General features: G+C 48.4%; 1 protein-coding gene across 5 annotated transcripts in view; it reads right to left on the bottom strand.

Annotated features, from left to right (window-relative positions):
* The window catches only part of Ggta1 (glycoprotein alpha-galactosyltransferase 1 (inactive)), a 113285-nt gene that overhangs the window by 70049 nt on the left and 28289 nt on the right, over positions 1–14947 (bottom strand). The window contains exon 1 of one of the 5 annotated variants that reach the window (XM_052724241.1): positions 7619–7874. The exons of 2 other annotated variants lie outside the window; for them this stretch is intronic. The gene's annotated coding sequence lies outside the window, so the exon portion shown is untranslated. Of the gene's footprint in view, positions 1–6207; positions 6477–7618; positions 7875–14947 lie in introns of those variants that run through there. 2 more of the 5 variants (XM_052724236.1, XM_052724238.1) reach the window with 2 other exon arrangements.

Raw genomic sequence — 14947 nt, 5'->3', positions numbered from 1 at the left:
GCATGGGGTGTGGCACATGCATGCGGGGCACTTGGAGGCCAGAGGAAGGTATCAGATCCCCTGGAGCTGGAGTCACAGGCATTTAGGAGCCATGTGACTTACCCTGAGTGCTGGAAATAAAACTCAGGTCCTCTGCAAGAGAACGCACTCTTCAGCTGCTGAGCAATCCCACGAGGCCTGATGAAAATATTTTGTCTCATTTTGGGTACTTTCTTACACAGGGGATGGAGCTCAGCTGCTAGCATCCTTGCTTGGCATACACCAAGTCCCAGGTTCAGTCCCCAGAGATCACACAAGCTTGGTACAGCAGTGCACCCTACACTCCTAGCCCTCAAGAGCAGAGGCAAGAAGTCAGAAATCCAAGATCATTCTTAGCTACATAGAATCTAGATCTGCATGGGCTGAATGAGACTCTGTCTCAAAAAATTAAAATAAATAATAAGAGGCAGTTGCTTACATTTTCGTCTTCTTGCTCTTCGGAGTTCTAATACAAAACGTCTAACCGTTCCTTTCTCCTCGCTCTATCTCCTCTTTGGGAAGCATGCTCGTTCTGACCCCCTCCGTGCATCAGTGTTCCTCTGTAGAACCTCCCTCCCGGTACAGCTGCTTGCAGACCTCCACCACTGAGCCCATCTCTCTCCCACTTATGGGCTCCTTCCTCCCAGCTGCTAACAAGACTTATTGCTTGTCTGCCCTGTTGCTGTTCTTGCAAATTTTCATAAAATGGTTCCTGAGTTTCCTTCTGAGTCTGTTTTAGAATTCTTTTACCAACAAGACTAAGCCCCTGCAGAAGAGAGCCCTGATTCTTGGGTAACATATTTGGTCACCTATGGGGGGCCGTAAACAAGGAGAGCCCAGATGAGCACACTAGCAGCTCAGGGAAGCTCCTGCTGATGGCCCACCAGCAGCTACCCTTTGGCTATGCTCTGAATTTGACCTCCAGGCTTTATCTCTCTGTCACCATGGGTCTTAAGGCCTCTGCTTTGGTGGCAGTTGGCACTTCTCCAAGAGAATATATCCATCACACCATGAGGTGATTTTTTAGGTCTTTTTACCTAAATGTACCATCTGGGTCCTAAGAGAACAGAGACTCCCCTGGAGCCATAAGCCACCAACACTCAGTAGCTAGGATAAAGGCTTTTAGGATTGCCTCCTGATCATGCTGGGTTCTCCCAGGAAGGAAATCAAAGGCATATATATCTAAGAGGCAATTACATCTTTACTGTGTGTGTGTGACTGTGTGTTTGTGTGAGTGTCTATATGAATCAGTAGTATCTGTGTGTCTAAGTGTCTCTGTGTGCGACAGTGTGTGTGTGACAGTGTGTGAGAGAGAGTCTGTGAGTGTGAGAGAGTCTGTGTGTGTTTTTGTACATGAGAGTATGTGTAAGTGTGAGTGTGTGTGTGTGTGTGTGTGTGTGTGTGTGTGTGTGTGTAAAGCTTGGTCCCCACCAATCAAAGCAACTTGTGGATTCTGACCATCACCAGTTGGGGAACTTAGACCCTGATAACTAAAGTAATTTCAGGACTCGGGGGAGCATGTACCCTAGTTCCCAGTAAACTTTGGGCCTTTATTCTCAGCAGCCAGTGCAGCTCTGGAATTAGCAGTGCATGCTCCTGACAGCTCCCGCTTCCCTACCTTTGTTCTTCTTTGCACACTAGTTCTCACCAAATTCAGTCCCTAAGATTAAGTCACATTTGATCCCCAAGAAAGAAGCAAACTTGTCCCTGCACAATGTCCCTCGAGTGTAAGTCAGCTTGTTAGAGAGAGTGACCAAAATTTAAGCTTTAATATCAAAATAAATAATAATAGTAACTGTAAATATTTATCATCCTCCTCCTAGATCTGTCTTATAAAAGGTAAAAAGTGATCAGATGTGCCCCATGTCCAACCTTCTCTTCAAGGCCGTCTGGGGTGGGGGTAGGTGTAGGGGTGGGGGGGGTGAGGGGAGGGGAGGGGGGAGTGGTCAACAACCAAACCTGGACTTGAGCCAATGAAGATACAGGGGATAAAGGAACAGCCGTTATTTTACATCCTACCCCTGGGTCAACCAGGCCCCAAGGGATGATGGGACAGTTCTCCAAGGGTCCTGACAGCTCTTGCAAGTCATCTGTCCTCTGGATTCGAGGAGCCCTGAAGAGGCAGAGGTTGGACCTAACTCTTGTACGTTCTTCAAAGAGGAGGGTCAACACAGAGAGAGGCCCTCAGGACGCCCAAGGGAAACAACATGGTCAACAAGCCCCCGACTTACCCCAGCAGATGGCAAAGCTGGCAGGGAAAGACAAGAGACCCAAGGGGCTCCTGTAAGAGCCGGGAGTCACCCCTGAGGAACGCCAACAGACCTTAACAATAAAAAGAAAATTGAATACATCTTCGGGTACCTACATGGTCTTAAGCACCCAGCAGCAAAGTACGGCCAGGAGTCCAATGACTAGTAAAAATACACAATCAAAGAGGTGAGTGGACGTAAAAGGGGCGAATCAGGCCTTCGGGCCTCCCGAGGGCTGCTGACGCACCAGGGGGAGCACTCGGAGCAAAGGCCTCTCATGCTTTTCCTAACCGTAAACGACACGCTGTTTGTGCATCCTGACAATTCTGATAAATGAGTCATCTCATCTGCTTTACACAATCTACTAAATCAGATTCAGGCCACGAAGACCATGTCCAGATTTCTGTGGCGGAAATGAGGTGTGTCTGCCATAACCGTAGTACTGACCTGTCCATCTCAGAAGCCACACTACTGTACTTCCTGTCGTTTACACTGGGTCCATTCTCTGACAGACTTTCTCCTATCTAGGTCCCCCGGATTACCTTCCCAGGGCCTAAAGTCAGCAGGAGTGGAGACGCTAAACCCTTCTGTACCTCCTTTTCAGATGGAAGTACCCAGATCCACTAGGCAGCCATCTCCTAGATGCTGGGTAGCTTGACAGTCCATTAACAAGCATGGAAGCCATTGAAGATGGCCTTTCCCATAGATGGGACTTTATCAGGACTTTGATGAGATCCATTAAGGAGAAGCTCCTTTCTCTGGGTCAATGGAATCTGAGTCCTATCTATGATCTTAGGAGACATGGCTTTTTTTTTTTTTTTTTCTTTGAGACAGGGCTTCTCTATGTAGCCCTGGCTGTCCTGGAACTCACACTGTAGACCAGGATACCCTCAAACTCAGAGATCTGCCTGCCTCTGCCACGCTGCACCACCACACCCAGCCACATTCTAATCAGTCCCAAAGATAATATTACACACTATTGTCCTGTCCCTTAAAATTAATCCAACTGGGCCTGTCAATCACCTGGCCAGGAGACCCACCTGAATTAAAGCTGACACACCTGAATATATGTTAAGGCCACAGAAGGGAGCAATTATCCCCTTAACGAGATCATACACTCCCCAGGAAGACCACTCCTCAGGAAGACCACTCCTTGTGAAGTTACTTACCCATCTTCACTACTAACCCACTTTCTGAGTTCTCACTCAAAAAGCAGGACTTTTCCTTTCATCTCTTTTGGTCTCTTCTTTGGACAGCAGTATGTGGGTGGCTGTCTGTGCTTTACCCCTGAATCACTGCCCCAGTAGGCAGCAGGTAACTGCTAGGTACCTGCCCCCCCCCCGACCCGGCCAGGTGTGGCTGAAGGGGGACCCCTTAAGACCTGGAATGCATATGTGCTCACTCGCTTGGCTATCTTGTGGTCTTGGATGCTAGAGCTGCAGACAAAGGCAGAGTTCTCCAGAGAACCGTGTTGGACTGCGCCCCACCCCTCCTGGATCCAGCAACCAACTCCCTATGTTATTGTGAGTTAACCCAGAATAAATAAATCCCTTTTACTATCAGACAGACTCCGTGGAATTGCCTCATTTCACCAGCTGAAAACCTAAGCATGTCTGCCCTGATCTCTGGGATTCTGTTTCTCCAAAGATGAGAAGTTCACACAGACAGGCAGGCAGGCAGGCACGTACGTATTCCAAAAGCTTCCAGACTTCCATGAGCCTGCCCTTGGACTACAACTCAAAAAACTCCTCCCAGTCTCTGCCAAGATTTGTGCTTGCCTATCTTGCCATTTTCTTCAAATTCTAATAAAATGGCCCTGAGACTTAAAACACAAAATCGAAAACCAATCTGCACGGAAGTGTGCGAGGTGAGGTGCAGTAGGGCACACCTGTGACTCCAACACCCAGGAAGCTGAGCGGAGGGGGGGGGGGGGGACACGACACGGAGAGAGCCCAAGCTAAAAAGCAAGACCCTGACAGATCAAAGGGGCTAGGGGATATTGTTCAGAGGTAGAATAACTGCAGGGTCTTAGGGTACAGCTCAGTGGATAACAACACCCCGGACTGGGTGTAGAAAAGTCCTAGGTTCAAATGTCCTCATCAACTAGTTTGCCCCACCTCAAGCACAGCTCAAGACTGTTGTCCAGTCTCTCCTCCTACATTAAAACATTACACCCTGCAGGAAAGTTCCTTAAGCAGGGAAGTAAACGACAACAAAAAAGAGCTTCACGGCTCCCTGAAACTGACCAGATTCACCAGGCCCCTCCCTTCCAGAGTAAGCAATAGAAGCCGAGAGACCCTCTCAGCCAAGGAATTTGGGGCTGCAAAGAAGACTGAGACCAGAGCAGCTGTCTAGGAATAGTAGAAACTAGCTGAGCTGCCGGGAAGAGGTGTAGACCAGTCACATAGAAAGGACACTCTCCAACCTGTTGAGCTGCCTGCAGGCTGTGCAGTGTGCTCCAGGTTCCCAGCTTTTGTGAGCTGTCATCTGTGCTCGGGTGGGCATTAGTGATATGGCTGTCTGTGAGTCATTTCTGCTCCTGTAAGGGACCCCTCACCCACATTCCTGAAAAGGATCCCTCACCCACATTCCTGTAAGTGACCCCTCACCCACATTCCTGTAAGTGACCCCTCACCCACATTCCTGTAAGTGACCACAATGAAACGCATTGGTTCACCAAGCTGGACTTTGGTGGTATCCGACTTTGGTGGTTTGTCACATATGAGTGACATGTGTTGCGTCTCCCCAAGAAAAGTTTTGTCACACAAGACCTCAGCCACTCCACCAAAAATGACCAGCGTGGACCAAGGACTGTCCCTCCAAAAACCTTCCAACTCATTGAACCAAAAATGTTTATGACTTGTGGATTTTAGTGTGTGTAAATTACAGTGTAATTAAAAATTAGAAAATAAAATTTAAGTATCTAAAATAAGCAGAAAGCACAGAGCAGAAAGCATATCCACTTCAAATGAAATACTATTTATACCTGACTGTACCTGTTTAAATGCTCAGCCCCCACCCAAGGCACCGTTCCTCCCACTCTCCCCTAGCCCTTCCCCCACAGCCACGGCATCTGTCCTTTAGCCATTTTCTAGCCAGGGTGGGCGATGCTGAAAGCCCACAAGCTCTAGAGACCAACAGGAACGCATTCACACCTCAGCTCTGATTTAATTACTGAGAGCCCTAAGCCAGTGACTTGGCATCTCTGAACTCTGATTTCCTTCTCTATAATTCAGGCCAATGGTGCCTAGCCAGGCTAGGGAACCTGAGAGACCCATTTACACTAGAAGTCCCACTAAAGACTCAGAAGTGCCCAGGGAGTAAGTAAGACTCATGGTCAGCCCCTGGCCCAGATGTGTCACAGAGCTGGGGAAATGGCTGCTCAGAGCCAGTATGGCCAGAGAAAGGCCACTCCTGGTAAAAGTTCAGCCACTGGGGGAACAGATTGTAATCAATTGATCTCCTTACACCCTCTGATCTCAGGCATTCCACTGAAAACTGGCTCTATCACAGGGCTGGGGATGGGAGGACTCCCCCCAAAACATACTTTGGGGAGTTCTTAGCAGACAAAGCAGAAGCGAACTGAATTGGTTCTATCTGGGAAGCTTGGAGGAGCAGGAGCCGGGGTCTCCAGGTACCCCTCCTCAGCTACTGGGGCCTGAGCCAACATATCTCAAGGCCTCCGGAACCAGGTAATCCCGAGGGAAGCTTCCAATCCTGCCTTATTTAGGTACCGGGCACCTGTTAATTGCATCAGATACAGCCAGACCAGCATCTGGCTCCCACTAGGGAGGAAGCAACTACTCCCAAAAATAACTGTGGTAGAAAATAAAGGAAGGTAGAAAGAGTCTAGTGCCACCAAAAGGCAGATGCTCCCATAGTCCCGATACCTCAAGCCCTACACACCCTAGCCATGGGCGAGCTCCTCGCCTTTGCCTACCGAGAGCCTGAGAGCGAGGTCTCCAGCAGGATCCTTATCTGCATTCCAAGAAGAGTCTGCCAGGGAAGGTGTCGCCCAGCTAAGCAAAGGCAAGACCAGGGCTCCACCCAGAATCTGCCTCCTGAGACACACCTATCGACCTTCAGGCCAATGAAAGAGGCAATCACATCTGTTCTGAGCCCATACTGCCAGACAAGCAAAACCACAAAAATAAGAGTCCCTGGGTCGCGGGTCCTTCCTGGGGGAGGAGCAAGTGTAGCTGACACACCGCCCTCCTCGCCTTGCTCCAGGCCCCTGCCGCAGGGAAGACAGCAATCCTCCAGTCTCTGCTCTCCCTCCTCTGCTCCCCAGCCCCGAGCGCCTGACATAGTCCCGGCTTTGCTGTTTCTTGGATGCTTTTCAAGAGTTTGTGTAATCGCATATATATGAAAATACCATAAGAAATGCATTACTTTGTATGCTAACGTAAAATTAATATAAAATAGTAAAATGTGTGTGCGCGCGCTTCTGTTCTGTTGAGCAGTTGTGTGTATGTGTGCGTGTGTGTGTGCTTCTGTTCTGTCGAGCAGTTGTGTGCATGTGTGTGTGTGTGTGTGTGCTTCTGTTCTGTTGAGCAGTTGTGTGTATGTGTGCGTGTGTGTGTGCTTCTGTTCTGTCGAGCAGTTGTGTGCATGTGTGTGTGTGTGTGTGTGCTTCTGTTCTGTTGAGCAGTTGTGTGTGTGTGTGTGTGTGCTTCTGTCCTGTTGAGCAGTTGTGTGTGTGTGTGTGTGTGTGTGTGTGTTCTTCTGTTCTGTTGAGCAGTTTCCTGCCATCTTCAAATGCTGGATGGTGTCTCTTTGTAGTGGGAATGAGGTGGTTTGAAAAGTTGGACGGGATTACCTCCCATCACCACCCGCAGCAAAGTTAGCGCCGCCGAAGACTTTGCCCAGGCTTGGTTTTGGCTTTGTCCTTCCTCAGCTGTCAAGAGTGTCTATCTGTCTGTCTCTTGAATTCGGGAGCCCCTCACTTTACCCCTACCTGCGCCCCTTTCCCATTGTGTCCGGAGGAAGGGCCATCCCGCCCTGTCCTACCCTCCAGCAGGAAAAACACCTCCTGCCTTTCAAGACTCACTGGTTGGTACTGGTGGTCCCGAGATTCTCTGCCCTGCCCAGTCCAGCCCGGCCCTGCTTCTCGGATACAGAGGGAAGGGGACGGTCCCCGCCCGCAGCCCAGCAGGCCCCGGTCTGCAGCGACGCGGTACAGGGTGGGACAGAGCCTGGAGTTCAGACCTGGACACAGGAAATGATCAAGCGACCAGGACAAAAACAAGGACCATAGTAGGGCTAGGCCGGAGCAGGGGCGCTCCCCGCTCGCTCACACCGCTTCCCCACGCGCGGCTCGTGGCTTCAGTGTCGCGCCCCGCGGGACCCACCTGATCCGCAGAACCAGGCCGGGCGGGTGCGGTCGGCCGCGCCGGGAGCAGGACCGTGCTCGCCTGGCGGCGCCCTGCCTTGCAGGAAACCCGGCCGCTGCTCCGCCGGGATGTGCCCGGGTGTGCCGGGCGGGGTGCGCGCCTCCGTCCCCCGCGGACGCCTCCTCGGGGCAGCGCGGCAGGGCCGGGGTCGCGAGCGGGAGGCGTGTGCCGACCCGGGAGTGGAAGCCCAGCTCGTCCCTGCCCCTGACACAGCGCTGGGCGCGAGTGCACGTGTGTCTGGCTGAGGGAGGGGCGATGTTTGTTTCATCTCCACTCAAGCAGAAAAAAGCCTGAAACCAGCAAAAAAAAAAAAAGCCCCGGGTCAAGGCTGCCTCTGTCTCCTCTGACCTGCACGAGGTGGCGTGGGGGATGTCACCCTATACGACGAGGAAGGGCCTCAGGATTTACAGCCAGACACCTAGAAGCCTAGAAGGTCTTTCCCTCTGTATGTTTCAGCTGCCCACTGCAATGGATGGCTGCTAGTCGGTGGGTCTCCCAGTCCTGAGATCCCGGGGTGAAAGGCTGGCTGGTCATGAGGCACCTAGAGCACGGCTTGCTTGCTTGCTTGTGGTCTTCCAGCCCTGAGTGTTCTCTGACAGGGTTATACAGGGATGTCTGCTGTAATTATTTAGAAAAGAGTGCAAAGCAATTGTGGCAGTTTGTGCCTCTGCGGCCAACAGGCACATCTGTCCTCATCTGGTTTGCTCCACCCTCAGGCTGTATTTCATCCTGAGGAAAAGTTAAGTTTTCCTTTGGCTAAAATATTCACCACTGAACATAGTTTTCTTTGTGTGTGTGTGTGTGTGTGTGTGTGTGTGTGTGTGTGTGTGTGTGAGAGAGAGAGAGAGAGAGAGAGAGAGAGAGAGAGAGGAGAGATTTGTTTGTTTATGTTTAAAGTTTTGGTTTTTTTAAATTTTATATGTATGGGTGTCTTGCCTGCATGTATGTAAATGTACCATGTGTGTGCCTGGGTGCCCCAGGAGTTCAGAAGAGGTTATTTGGATCCCCTAGATCTGGAGTACAGGATAGTTTGAGTCACTTTGTGTCCTCTGTGTAAGCCCCTTGAGGCACAGGGCCAGACCCTTCCCCTGAGGACTTCCAAAAACCAGGTTCCAAGACAGTACACTCTAACTACCCTAAGGGCAGAGCCAGCCCCGCCCTACAGAGTAAAGACCAAGCTCAGGACTTGAAAACCCACCATTCCCCATCCTGGAAACGCTATATAAACTTCTGCCCAGTTCTAGGCTGCTTCTTGCCCTAGCAGAGGCAGCCACCCTCCCAATAGATTTTTCCTGTGAGGTTTGTTGTGCGGTGTGACTATGGTATTCCTTGGCTCGGGACTGCCAGGATGCTTACTGTTCCTTTCAAAACTGTAACAATTTGGGGAAAGCTTTCCCAGTGGGAGCTGTAACACTTGCAGTGGGGAAACCTTCCCCCATCCCAGAGCAGAACTGTAACACTTCCATTAGGGAAGCATTTCCCCTCAGAGCTGTGACTCCAATAGGCTCTTCTGGTGCCTGTGCTCCCCTTGGGAGGCAGGATCTGAACTGCACTGGGACCCTGTCCCTCATCTCCAGTACACCAGCAGCAGACCCACCTTCCAGCTCACTGTTTGCTCAGCACCCTCTCCACCAGCAGCACTAAATTAGGTAAGTTTTCCCTTTGGCCAGTGTAAACGGTTCCCTGAGTCTGAAGAAGTACAGTTGAGTGTCTGACACCCTTCCGGTACTCTTGGAGGCGGAGGTACCCCCATCTTTAAGGCTACAGCTGACCCTCTTCACCTGACCCCACCCCCCAACTGCTGGAGCTACAATCCTGCAGTTTCCTTTTTTTTTTTTTTTTGGTCTTATCTGGTGTATATTCTCAGCAGCTTCTTTTTTTAAAAACAAACATTTATAATCATTATTTTATACAGATATAGATATGTAAATACAACTCTGAGTTCAGTGGTCCTTCAGCATTTTCCACTTAAATTTTTTTAAACATAAAAACAGGCCGGGCGGTGGTGGCGCACGCCTTTAATCCCAGCACTCGGGAGGCAGAGGCAGGTGGATCTCTGTGAGTTCGAGGCCAGCCTGGTCTCCAAAGCGAGTTCCAGGAAAGGCGCAAAGCTACACAGAGAAACCCTGTCTCGAAAAAACAAAAAAACCAAAAAAAAAAAAAAAAAAAAAAAAAAAAAACAGGTTATAATTCCAAAGACCAGAGTTATTTGAAACTGGAAAATATTTTCTCTGTAGAAAATAGTAAAAATGATAACATTTCCCAATAAGCCCTTTTAAGCCAAATAATAGTTGAATTATACATGTAAATATTGATTAGATTCTGGGATACAGAAGAGGCCTATCTTCATCTGTTCAGAGAGCTATGTTTTACTTAAGTTGTGGAATGAGATTCCTATTCATCTTCCCCTTCACTGTTTGATTTACGGCAGACATTTTTCTATAGGCTAATCCATAATCTAAAAAGATTTTAGCCTCCCCTCCTGAAAGTACAGCCAGAATATCCTTTCATCAGCTTGATACGGTACAAATTCTTATCTTAATAGTGAATTGTTTTACTAAAGCATGCCCAGTAATTGGATGAAACTAAAACTTATTATAAGCCACAGTCATCCTAGGGTCCCCCATGCTAGGTAGCCTCACTGGATCTGTGGGTTGCAGTCTGATTGTCCTTTGCTTTATATATATCATCCACTTATGAGTGAGTACATGCCATGTTTGTCCTTCTGGGTCTGGGTTACCTCACTCAGGATGATGTTTTCTAATTCCATCCATTTGCCTGCAAATTTCATGCTGTCATTGTTTTTCTCTGCTGAGTAGTACTCCATTGTGTATATGTACCACATTTTTTCAATCCATTCTTCAGTTGATGGGCATCTAGGTTGTGTTCCAGGTTCTGGCTATTACGAATAGTGCTGCTATGAACATAGTTGAGCATGTATCTTTGTGGTATGAGCATATGCCCAAAAGTGGTATGGCTGGGTCTTGAGGTAGATCGATTCCCAATTTTCTGAGAAACTGCCATACTGATTTCCACAGTGGTTGTACAAGCATGCATTCCCACCAACAGTGGAGGAGTGTTCCCCTTGCTCCACATCCTCTCCAACATTGACTGTCATTAGTGTTTTTGATCATAGCCATTCTGACAGGTGTAAGATGGTATCTCAGAGTCATTTTGATTTGCATTTTCCTGATGATTAAGGATGTTGAGCATTTCTTTAAATGTCTTTCAGCCATTTGAGATTCTTCTTTTGAGAATTCTCTGTTTAGTGCTGTAGCCCATTTTTTAATTGGATTGTTCAGTATTTTGATGTCTAGTTTCTTGAGTTCTTTATATATTCTGGATATCAGTCCTCTGTCAGATGTGGGGTTGGTGAAGGTCTTTTCCCATTCTGTAGGCTGTCTTTTTGTCTTATTGACCATGTCCTTTGCTCTACCAAAGGTTCTAGTTTCAGGAGGTTCCATTTATTAATTGTTGCTCTCAGTGTCTGTGGTACTGGTGTTATATTTAGGAAGTGGTCTCCTGGGCCAATTCCTGCAGTTTCCTTAGGCCCTCTTGGCTTTTGTGACTCCATTCCATTCTCCAACCCTTTCCTGTGGATCACACACACACACACACACACACACACACACACACACACACCCCGACTCAGTTTTTGTCCTGTCCTTACCTTCTGACTTTCATAAAGCCCCAGTACCAGGTGCTAAGTTTCTCCTCAGACTAAGCCCCTGACCCCCATCAAGTGAGGTGATTGCCCACTGAACTGCTTGGGTCTCCTCTGGTCTTCCCTGAGTCCTGGGGACACTTTAGGCTGTGGAGACAGTTTTCCTCCTGGTTCCTTCTCTCATCCATGGTAACAGTGTCTTCCATACCCTCTCACTCCCCCTTGGGATGCCTTTTAGAAAACCTTCAGTCTCTCCAACTGACACCCGACCTGAAGGGCCCTAAATTTTTTTCTCTTTTGCAATCAAATTTGGCCTCAGTGCACCTTAGATATCTGATCCAAAGGGCCGCCTAATGACACCCTATATCCCAATATTTGGGACCTTTACAAATACTTCGAGCTATAGGGAAAATGGAAAGAGACCCCCATTCCCCATTTCTCTTTTTTCTTCTCCAAGCTCTGTTTGTTTTTGTTTGGTCTACCCCAAACAAACTGTATGAATGTCCTGTTTTTTAAGTTTTGGTTGATGGATCTGTAACTTTGTTACACAGTGGGAGCGGGAAGCTGGACCTCTCATGAGTGGGAGAACACAAGGTAGGCCAGCAGCAGCGTGCACACACCCAGCACACACCCCGCACACACCCGGCACACACTCCCTGGGGCTTCAGCTCCCTCCTACAGCATCCTCTGTCTATAGCCAGAGCTCAGAAATCACCTGTCTCCAAGCCTTCTTTGTTCTCAGTTTACTGGATTCTGTTTTACAGGAACTCAGGTGTCTTTTAGGGATGAGTGGCATTAGACTGTTTTATGCTGTCCCACTTGCATTAAAATCTGGCTCTAGAGTTAGGGTATGGCTCCTCCTCCTCTAGACTGTTAAAGGTTTCTTCCAAAACCTCTGTCCCATATCAGGAGAGCCACCTGCTGTGTGACAGAGAAAGGAGAGCAAAACAAAATCAAGGGACAGACTCTTCCCACCGGGGACCATTGCTGCTCATCTCTTACACCTTTGGCTTTGGTTTAACTCTCTAAAACTTTTGCTAAGGTATAAATCTTACCTCCAGATTTGTAAGCATACTGAGTATGATTAAAAATCTGTAAAATCTGTAACAAAAGAGTTAAAATTGTAACACCAGGCTTGATAAATAAAAATCTCTACATAGGTAATCTTAAAGGAAACATGTGGCTCTCTGCCATCGTAGCTGCTTTTTCTACACTGGGATGGAGGCAGCCATGTGGCTGACAACCATCTTCGCTAGGGATGGAAAGGATGGGCTTTACTATATGACTTCATTCTCATCTTGATTAAAAGTGACCACATGGCATAAGCCAACCAAGGAAAAAACTACTCCTCCTAGCTATGAAGCCCAAACCAGATGATTGCTCCATGATTTTCGATCATGCTCATGAGCCTCCTCACTGGCCTCAACCCACGGTCTCTTCTTACCCTTTCTCTCTCCTCAGCCATAGGCTGCCCAAATCAACCGTCTCCGGTGCCCACTCTGGCAGCCCTTAGCCCTCCTGCTCTGCCATGGGACCCCGTTACCTCCCCCTACCCGGCCTAACCCAGTTCTCCCTTTGAGGGAGGGTCACAGGGTGAACGTCCCCTTCTTATGAAACGAACTCTCTCAAATAGAGAAGAGATCGGGGTCCTACACTGCTACTTCTTCCACCTTTATTAAAGAATTCCAGTATATTACCCAATCTTAAACCTCACCTTGATGTTTATATGATTCTCACCAACAATCCTCTCCCCAAGGAGTGCGCGCAAGGGTGGAACCAGGCACATGCAGAGGAAATCCACCAAACTTACGCCACCCACCCAGTAGGGCTGTGGCAGTTCCTAACTAGACCCCTGAATGGAATTACAATACCCCAGGGGGCATCCTTGCTAGGGATCAGTTTATAACTTGTCTTCTGGCTGGTCTCCACAGGCTACCCTTAAAGTGGTAAATTGTGAAAAAATCCAAGAGGTCATCCAGGATAAACATGATTAAACATCTCAATTCCTAGACCCCCTCACAAAGCTCTTTTACAATATACCAATATGGATCCTGAGACCCCAGATGGAGAACAACTCTTTATGACCTACTTCTCCTCCCAGAGTTTCCCTGTAACAAGGAGTCTGAGTCTACACTAAGCCTAGGAGACTTTAAAGCCCGCCTCCACAGTGACACACTTCCTCCAACAAGGCCACACCTCCTAATAATGTCACTCCCTCTGAGCTTATGGAGGCAATTACATTTAAACTACCACAACTTCCATCTGAGACAAAAGACAAGATGTAGCCTGCCTATCTGGTTCTGATTGTTTGGAAAGTTTTGTCCGTTTTCTATGTGCAGATGGGTCTATGTTTTCTGGTGTATCAGTAAATTTCATTGTATAACATGGGAACTGAGATGGAAATTGGTCAGGCTGAGTCGAATGCATGAGTGATGGTGGCCACCACATGTTTTGCTTCTATTGGGTCTTTTTTGAGTGTGTGAGCTTTTTATGTCTGTGTTTATTGGTTTGGGTTTTGGTTTCTCTGCGGCTGCCAGGCGCCAGCCACCACTGCTAACGCCACTTGTTATGGCTGCTTTGATGGCCAGAGCTCAGGATTTCTCTCTGGACTTTCTGGTCACTGGATTCAGTTTATGAAAGATAGGATTTAAAAACAGTGCTTGTTTTTAACTTAAACACAATGCTTGCATTAAAGCTGCACCTCCATGTGTTCCTACTCAAGAATGCACCTCTGGCAGCAACTGAACTTAAACTCGAACCAAAGAAGCTACCCTTCGGGTCACCTATCACTGTCTTTTCTACAGTCTTCTCTCCTCACCGCCTGACCCACCTAACACACCGGGGGCTCCAAACACTACCCCTTCCCGAATCCTCTCTCTTCAGGCAGCATTGGTAGAGGATGCCACACTACCTTTCAGCCATGCCCATGTCTCAACATTTCAAGCTGACTCAAGTTGCTGGTTTGATTCTCTAAAGGTGTGTACTGATCATTTGTTTCTGCTGGCTTCTGCCGCCCAGCACATTTAGTTCCAAATTCTAGGGTTCACCTCTTCAACCACCCCTTCCCTCCACCTGGTACTCCTTGGCTCCAGACTGCCAGGGTACCTTTTTTCCAGAGCTCTAACACTTTGGGGAAACTTCCCCCAGCCCCATCCCAGAGCAGAGCTGTAACACTTCCGCTGGGGAAGCCTTTCCCCCCAGAGCCGTAACATTTACATTCTGCAGGAGCAGCAAGTGCTCTTCACTGCTCAGTCGTCTCTCCAGCCCTTGAACATCATTTTCATGGACTAAGAAATAAACTTTCTAAGTATAGCCGAGTTGTAACCCGAAGATGACCCACACTGTTGAGTGTCCTTTGCTAAAGGAAAAGGAACAGAGGACTGCGTAGATTCCTGACGGTGCACAGAGCCTACACACTCACAAGCGCTGTTGCGGAACTTGGGAAACCCCGTGGAATCAGGGCCCCACACATCAGCTCAGGGATGAGGAGTGTAGGCAGTTGTGCGATCTCCTTTCATGTCAGTTTGACGCAAGCTAAAGTCATCTGAGAGGAGGGAACCTCAACAATTAAGAAAACGCCTCCATAAGATCAGACTGTAGGCAAGCCTGTAAGGAGTGGTGAT

The sequence above is a fragment of the Peromyscus californicus genome, unplaced genomic scaffold (genome assembly GCF_007827085.1).
Source record: "Peromyscus californicus insignis strain IS unplaced genomic scaffold, ASM782708v3 Scaffold_7__1_contigs__length_154581171, whole genome shotgun sequence".
In the NCBI taxonomy this organism is placed as follows: Eukaryota; Metazoa; Chordata; class Mammalia; order Rodentia; family Cricetidae; genus Peromyscus; species Peromyscus californicus.
The sequence above is the reverse complement of the archived record's forward strand: the minus strand, read 5'-3'. Positions and strand labels throughout refer to the sequence as shown.